Consider the following 7,086-nt stretch of genomic DNA (forward strand, 5'->3'; position numbering starts at 1 on the left):
CTCAGCTCTCTTCTCTCTCTCAAGGAAAACACAAGGGAAATAAACAGAGAAAATCAAGTGGGATTTTGAGGGGATTGAGCTAAGGATTTCTGGGAATTAAAGAGGGGATTTTGAGGTTTAACTCAAGGGTTATCCAAGGAACTGAATTAGCACTAAGGTAAGCAGTAAATTCCTTTCTTTTGGTTAGAAAATTCTGAGTTCTAGCTGGGTGTTGAGATAGTTGTAACTTTGATATTTAAGGTTGAATTTGAGCTGGAAGCTTGGGAACTAGCTGGGGTTTGGCTAAGAGAAGGTGCTCAATGGAAGAGGTAAACTCTAATTCATGATTTAAAAGTTTAAATTTAGGTTTTGACTGGTTGGTTTTGGGTGTTTGTGTTCTTGGGTTTCAGAAATTGGAGATGGGATTTCTATGAGTTTTAGGCTTAGTTTTCTGTTGAATTATGTTGCTAAAGTTGTTCTGAAAGTGTTGGGAATGATTGATAATGAAATAGGGAGCTTTGGGATGATTTTGGGTGAGGTTTCAAGCTTAGAAATGGTGTAAATTCTGGGTTCGAAGGGAAGGGCCGCGGCTCTGTTCTAGAGCGCTGCGGCCCTAGCTTGAAAGGAGCCAAGGAGGCTCGGCCAAAGGCAAGCGCCGCGGCGCCCAAGGCAAGGGCCGCGGCGCGTGTCCCCCTTCAGGTGTGGTGTTGGCTCTGTTTTGGAGAAGGGTCGCGGCTAAGCTTCAAGGGCCGCAGCCCTTGGTTGCACACATGAGATTTTGAGAGTTTTAAGCACGGGAAGGTAGTCTAGTGTGCTCGGGATTGGTTTCACCACTGTGATTGGTGGAATTCGGATTCCCGGGAGTTAGTTTTATAAGCAGAAACCTATATCCAAGTATTAATGGAATTCATTATCTTGGTTGTGACTAGGTGATAAGCTAGGGCTCGGGAATGGATCGTGCTCAGGGGTCGTCCTCTCTAATTAAAGCACTTGGAATCAAGGTAAGAAAACTGCACCTGTGTATGTGGATAGGATGGGACTAAGTGTTCCCTATATTTGAATGTATTGTTAAGTGATCATAATAAACCATGTGAACAAGTTGGGACTAAGAGTTCCCTATAATCGTATGAATGTCATAAGGTGGTATTATGCCACGGGGACATGTGGTAACGGCCTAAGGGTGCCGAAATCCACACTTGCGCATATGGCGCGGCTCAGACACTGGTATCCGAGGACAGCTTATTATTCACTGAGCTCGGTTAAGCTGGCCGGAGTTAGTGGACATGTCACTGGAGTTGGTCTAAGCGAGCCAAAGGCAGTGAGTTAAACAGAGGGTGCGGCCTGCGGGCGTTAACCCTAGTTATTGCTTGATGTGGATTATTGTCTATGACTTAATGAGTATCGGGAGCTGGATTAATGGTTATTGATCAGTGTGTTACTTTGAATGAATTTTATGGTTTGATGAAACCGAATAGTATTATGTGGTTATTGGGTTATGCTCTGTGAACTGTTAGCTGTTAATACTGTTATGTTATGATATTATGTTTTCTTGCTGGGCTTCGGCTCACGGGTGCTACATGGTGCAGGTAAGACAAGTTGGCCATGGGTTGGAGAGCTCTGGGGGCGAGGTGTACATTGTCAGCCGCTCAGCCATCACGGTCGAGGATTTGTACAGGAACGGGAACCTAAAACGTATATTTTGCCATTAGAGTGGCTCGGTTATTTACTTGTAATTAAGAATTTTGCATTTACGTTATTTAAACCCGGATTTGGGATCCCATGTATTAAACATCTAATTTTAATGAAGTCTAATCGTTTATAACCAAAACTCTTTGAAACCTAATCTGCTTGTGTCATTAGGAACACATTTTGAATTTAATGGCTTGGTTAGCAAGTCTTGCACTACTCCAAACACACGATGTAGCGGTCTTGGTTATCCAGGGCGTTACATAGTTGTACCCCCGGTGCACACCAATCAACTATACGATGACTTGCACCAATTGGAATGATTATATTAGTGGAGAAGGAGCTTTCAAAGGTAAAAGGGATAGGCGCCCTACGAGTGCAAAGGCCTACGCGCGGCTCATAAGGATCACACGGGTAAGAAGTTCGTATTGGTGTACGACTCTGAGAACCCCATGCTTTTGATCTTCATATCCACACCACACAGGTAGTGGTTGTACGAGTGAGGTACCTAATGTGGTCCTTCTTAGCCAACCTCTGATATCCATCCCTGGCAAGTAGTGGAAGTACAAGGAGTGGTGGCATGGCCTGCATGTCTCTGACCATATATCAGAGCCGACACCACAACTACCTGTGCCACTATGTTTGATGCCACTTCTCTGACACTCGTACTAAATAAGTAGTGGAGGCATCCCCACGGACCCTGGCCATGTACCAGAGCCAACACCATGACCATGTGCACCATTACCACTTGTGCCACCACACTGACAACATACTTGTGAACAATCTGGTCCCCTGGGACCACAATGTATTAGGGGCCATTAGAGCCCACTATAAAGGGAACCTCACTTCATCATTGAAGGGGGTTGGAAAATTCTTGTAAAATCAGATTGTTCTAAGGGCAATATTCAAGTTTTCTTTCTATTTTCTACTTGCAATTTTACTTCAAGTTTCTATAAGTCCATTTGTGTTCATTAGATATTGATTGAAGTTTTTGAGTTTTCCATCCATATTTCGTTGACAAGTTCTTACCGTCAACAGCAGGTAATATTATATTTCATTACTTGGTCTGGTCAATGAGTATACATGATTGGTGACCAACCAATTGGAATCTTTTTATAGGAACACGGTCAACCTGAAACTAAAATTGAAGTAGGGAATCTACAAACTGAGTTTGAGGACTATGCAACACCACCTGATTTGTTCCAATCACAGCCAACACAGTGAAGAAAAAGCAGGATTTTGTGTTTTTTGGATAGTATTTCTCTTTTGTCAGCAGCCTAGAACACCACTGCTTGCTTAGTGATTTAAACACTATGGATTATCAGCTTTTGATTATAAATTTCTCTGTCTGTATTTAATGGTAGCTTTTATTTTGTTGATTAGTGCTTTGGACACTAATTTAGTAGGTTCATGTATGCCTTTTGATACTTACTTTATGCTTGTATTTGGTTGGTTAGTGCTTTGGACACTAATTTAGTATACTTATGTATGCAATTTAAAGTAGATAGCTTGTATTATGTTGGTTAGTGCTTTGACACTGAAATTAAGCAGGTTACTTTATGCCTTTTTTTATGTCTTTTGAACAATATGCATTTTTTATGCCCTTTATGTCATTTTCATCATTGGTTTATACAACTTATATCTAACACAAGAAGTTCAAACAAAGGAAATTTTATATGGAACCAAATGTACAATAATCTCTTCAATTAAGTCAAGAAAGACTAAATATTACATCTTCATTACCATACACAAAACTAGAAACATAAAAAAAAAACATATTGTTCCCAAGATCTTCACCAACAATTTTCCAGCAGATAAATTGGCTTCCAAGTTTTTTAATCTTTCCTAAAGATTTGAATCATTTCGATATGAACTTGCTTCTTGCTCTCTTTCTTCCTTCTTGTTATCCAGATTTCCGGATAGCGTTTAGATTGATGACCTCGGGGAGGCAGAATTATCGATGTCTTTCACGGTAGGAGACCAGAGCTCGCGGATGGACAGAAAGGCTTCGCCTCTCCTGTTTGATATCTGGATTACTCTTCCAAGCAAGCACAACACGGAAACTCGTTGACTCTCCCGGACTCCCGAAGGATACCCCTCGGGGGGGCCCCTTCTAGGAGAGGCCCTTCGAGTGGTCTCCGCGGAAACAGTTCCCCTCGCACAGAACAAAACCGAACGGTCGAGTCCGGGAGAAGGCATATTTGGAATGATATCCGTCTGACACAGGATCCCGCCTGACACGCCCGTCAGGTCAAAGCCGCACACATCCCAGCACGCCTAAGGGTACCTTTTCGCCTACTGTTCCGCTGACAACTTGGAAAAGACGGCTGACTTTGTGTGTTCCCCATACTTTCACGTAAATATACCCACATAGAGTCTTGTAGCCATGCGACTACAGTAATTGTATCCCCTATTTATGGCTGGTGTAATTAAGACTCATGTACGTAGAGAAAAACCCTAATCCGAAACCCTAGCTATAAAGACCCCTTCATTTTACAAGAAGAAGAGGGACCAACAGATCACATAGCAAAAACTCTACCAAAATCTCTCTAGCTTCATCTTCTTCAAGAGAACCCGAGAGAAACATTGTGAGTGTGTGAAGTTCTTGTGCACCAGCCATCTTACTGTAACCTTTTCCAAGTATAATAACATCGACTCGTGGACTAGGGCTTGTTAACGCCTGAACCACGTAAAAACACTGTTTGTTTAGTTACATTTCAGTATTTCTACAGTTCTTATCTTTTTATTATTCTGTTAGTTATTCGTTTCCGAAAAACTCGGTAAACACTTCTCAAAACATTCTTTCCCTAAATCTCCATCGCCCCACCATGCAAAATACTTACACCCTTTCTCCCCAAATGGACAGCAAAAGTAAAGACAATTTTGATTATTTATTGACTCACTAATTCTCACAAGACATTTCTTGCCGCAACTACATCTCCTATTTTTGAATCTTATATACCATTTTCGGCCACTGAGTTGCTGTTGTAAGAGGTCATTCTCTTGTTACCAAAAAGCTTAATACTGAAAAACCCTAAATCAACACAAAACTCTTAAACACCCATTTAGATTGAATGAAAGAGAAGAAAGAAAAGAGAATGAGAATGAAATGCGTAGAAGGGGGAGGCCATTACTTTACCTTCTACTCTAGACCTTCGTCTATGTTCGAGGATTGCCTGAAGAAGAAGGCGAAGGAGAAGCTCAGATTTTTTACTTTTTACTTTTCAAATATTTTGCCTTTTTATTTAAAATGTTTTATAAATTAATTTTATGTATTAGAAAAAAAGAAAATTCATTAAAGGAATTAAAAAAAACTGAGGCCATTTTAGTCATATTGAAAAATTGTTTGACCAAAATCGGGCTCATGGTATCATATTGTTCCATTTTACAAAACAGAGGGTCCCTTTTGTCATTTAAAAAACATAGGGGCCAATCAAGTATTCGGGCAAAAAACAGGAGCCAAAATGGTATTTTTCCCTTCAAATAGACTTGTGGTGCAATTTGTGCCACGTGTGCATGGCCCATGCATAAGTGGGGTATGTATTTTGTACATGTGTATTCTTACCGATTTTAAAGACGAACATTTGATTATGATTATAGGCTCGTTGTGACGTATTCGCCCTTTACTTTGGCTTGGACCTGAGGTAAGGAAGTTAGTTAGAATTTTCTATGAATTATGTTATGAAAGGTATGACTTGTTATGTTGCAAGAGATAAAGTGTTATGGAAAGCATATGTTATGATAAGTCAAGTGTTATGAAAAGTGTGAATTCTATGTTTTGATATGAACTGTGATACATGTGCTTGTATGATGAATGAAAAGCAAAAAGGTTGCTAGCGTGTTGAACACGACACAACAAAGGAGTTACTAAGGATATGACGTAACTCATAGGGCAGATGCCCCGAGGTTATTCGAGGACCCGAGATCTTGTTTACCTCATAGAGGAGGTCTTACCACTTTATGTTTTTGTTGGTTACCTCAAGAAGTGACATGCACAATAGGTGTGCCATGGTCACAAAGAGTATACTTATGATGTACGACTATGATTACGGTAATGATTATGATTTATGAGTATGAAGATGATATGTTTTCCCCTGAGTTTACGATACACGCTTTTCTTGCAATTTCTTTGATATTGTTGTATTTTTTGTACTTCCTTACTGGTCTTTAGCTCACCCCTTTACTTTTCCCCCTTTTAGGTAAGCAATAGGGTTTCTCCTTGGCACTCACAGTGATGTGGGGAGTCCCGATGCCTAAGTATGTATGGCGTGGGGTGTCCTGTGAACGAATAACGATCAAACTGAGCGCCAAAGAATAAATAAGAACTTATGTTATGATTTTTATTTCAATTACGTCAGTGGGACTTACAACTTTATTTTATTTCTGAGCATTGCATAAAGACACATTATTTTTATTTTTAAACTATCGGGCCCAAATTGCATGTGTTTATCAAGGCCCCACTGAGTTTTTCCTTAAAATGGTATTTTTCTAATACTTGTAAGTTGAGCGACGTTTTTTTATAAAGAGATAGAATTAGGGCACGTTCTACATGCTTATAAATTGTTAGTTTTTAGTTTTTGATATCTCAAGATTTTTGGGCTAAAAAGATTTTTAAGAGTTATAATATATTTTTATTATCATTAAAATATATTGGTTGTGAATTAATATTTCTATAGATTCAATTGATATATTTTTAGTTTGGAAATATTTACTTTTAATATGGTTTATTTTGTTTGGAAAATAAATGTGTTATTTTTATAGAATATAAGTAATAAAATGGTGAGAAGCAAGAGAAGAGAAGAGAAGGCCCAGATTTTAGGGAAATCTACAAAAATACACTAAAAGTTAAAAAAAATCTGAAAAATACGGTACATTACAAAAATACGGAATTTTTGGATAAAAACACGGAATGGCAAAATTGTAAATACGGAGTGGCAAAATCATAAATAAAAACTGTAAAATACAATTTTTTGTAATCAACGTTTACAAACTAGTAAATATATGTTACGAACTTGTAAATATCTGTTATGTGTTTGTAAATAATATTTATAAAATCAGTTATAGAATTGTAGACTTTTTGTTTTTGTTTTTTTGTAGATAAAACTTACAAACAAATTCGTAACTAATTTTTTTTTTTGTAACAATAGTTTACAAATCTAATTTTTCAACTAAGAGAGATATTTACCAAAATATTTTATAATTAAGAAATCATAACCAAAATATAAATAAAAATATTATACTTTTTCATATTGTTACAATATTGTACCAAAAAATTATAGGAACCATCATATTTATACTATATATAACTTAAAAATATAACTTTAGGATATTCATTATTTATAAAATACTTTATTAAATATATATTTATATGAAAAATGTTGTTACAGAGTGGTGAAATACAATATTTTTTAAAACAAGTTT

This window comes from Humulus lupulus, chromosome 7 (genome assembly GCF_963169125.1).
Source record: "Humulus lupulus chromosome 7, drHumLupu1.1, whole genome shotgun sequence".
NCBI lineage: Eukaryota > Viridiplantae > Streptophyta > Magnoliopsida > Rosales > Cannabaceae > Humulus > Humulus lupulus.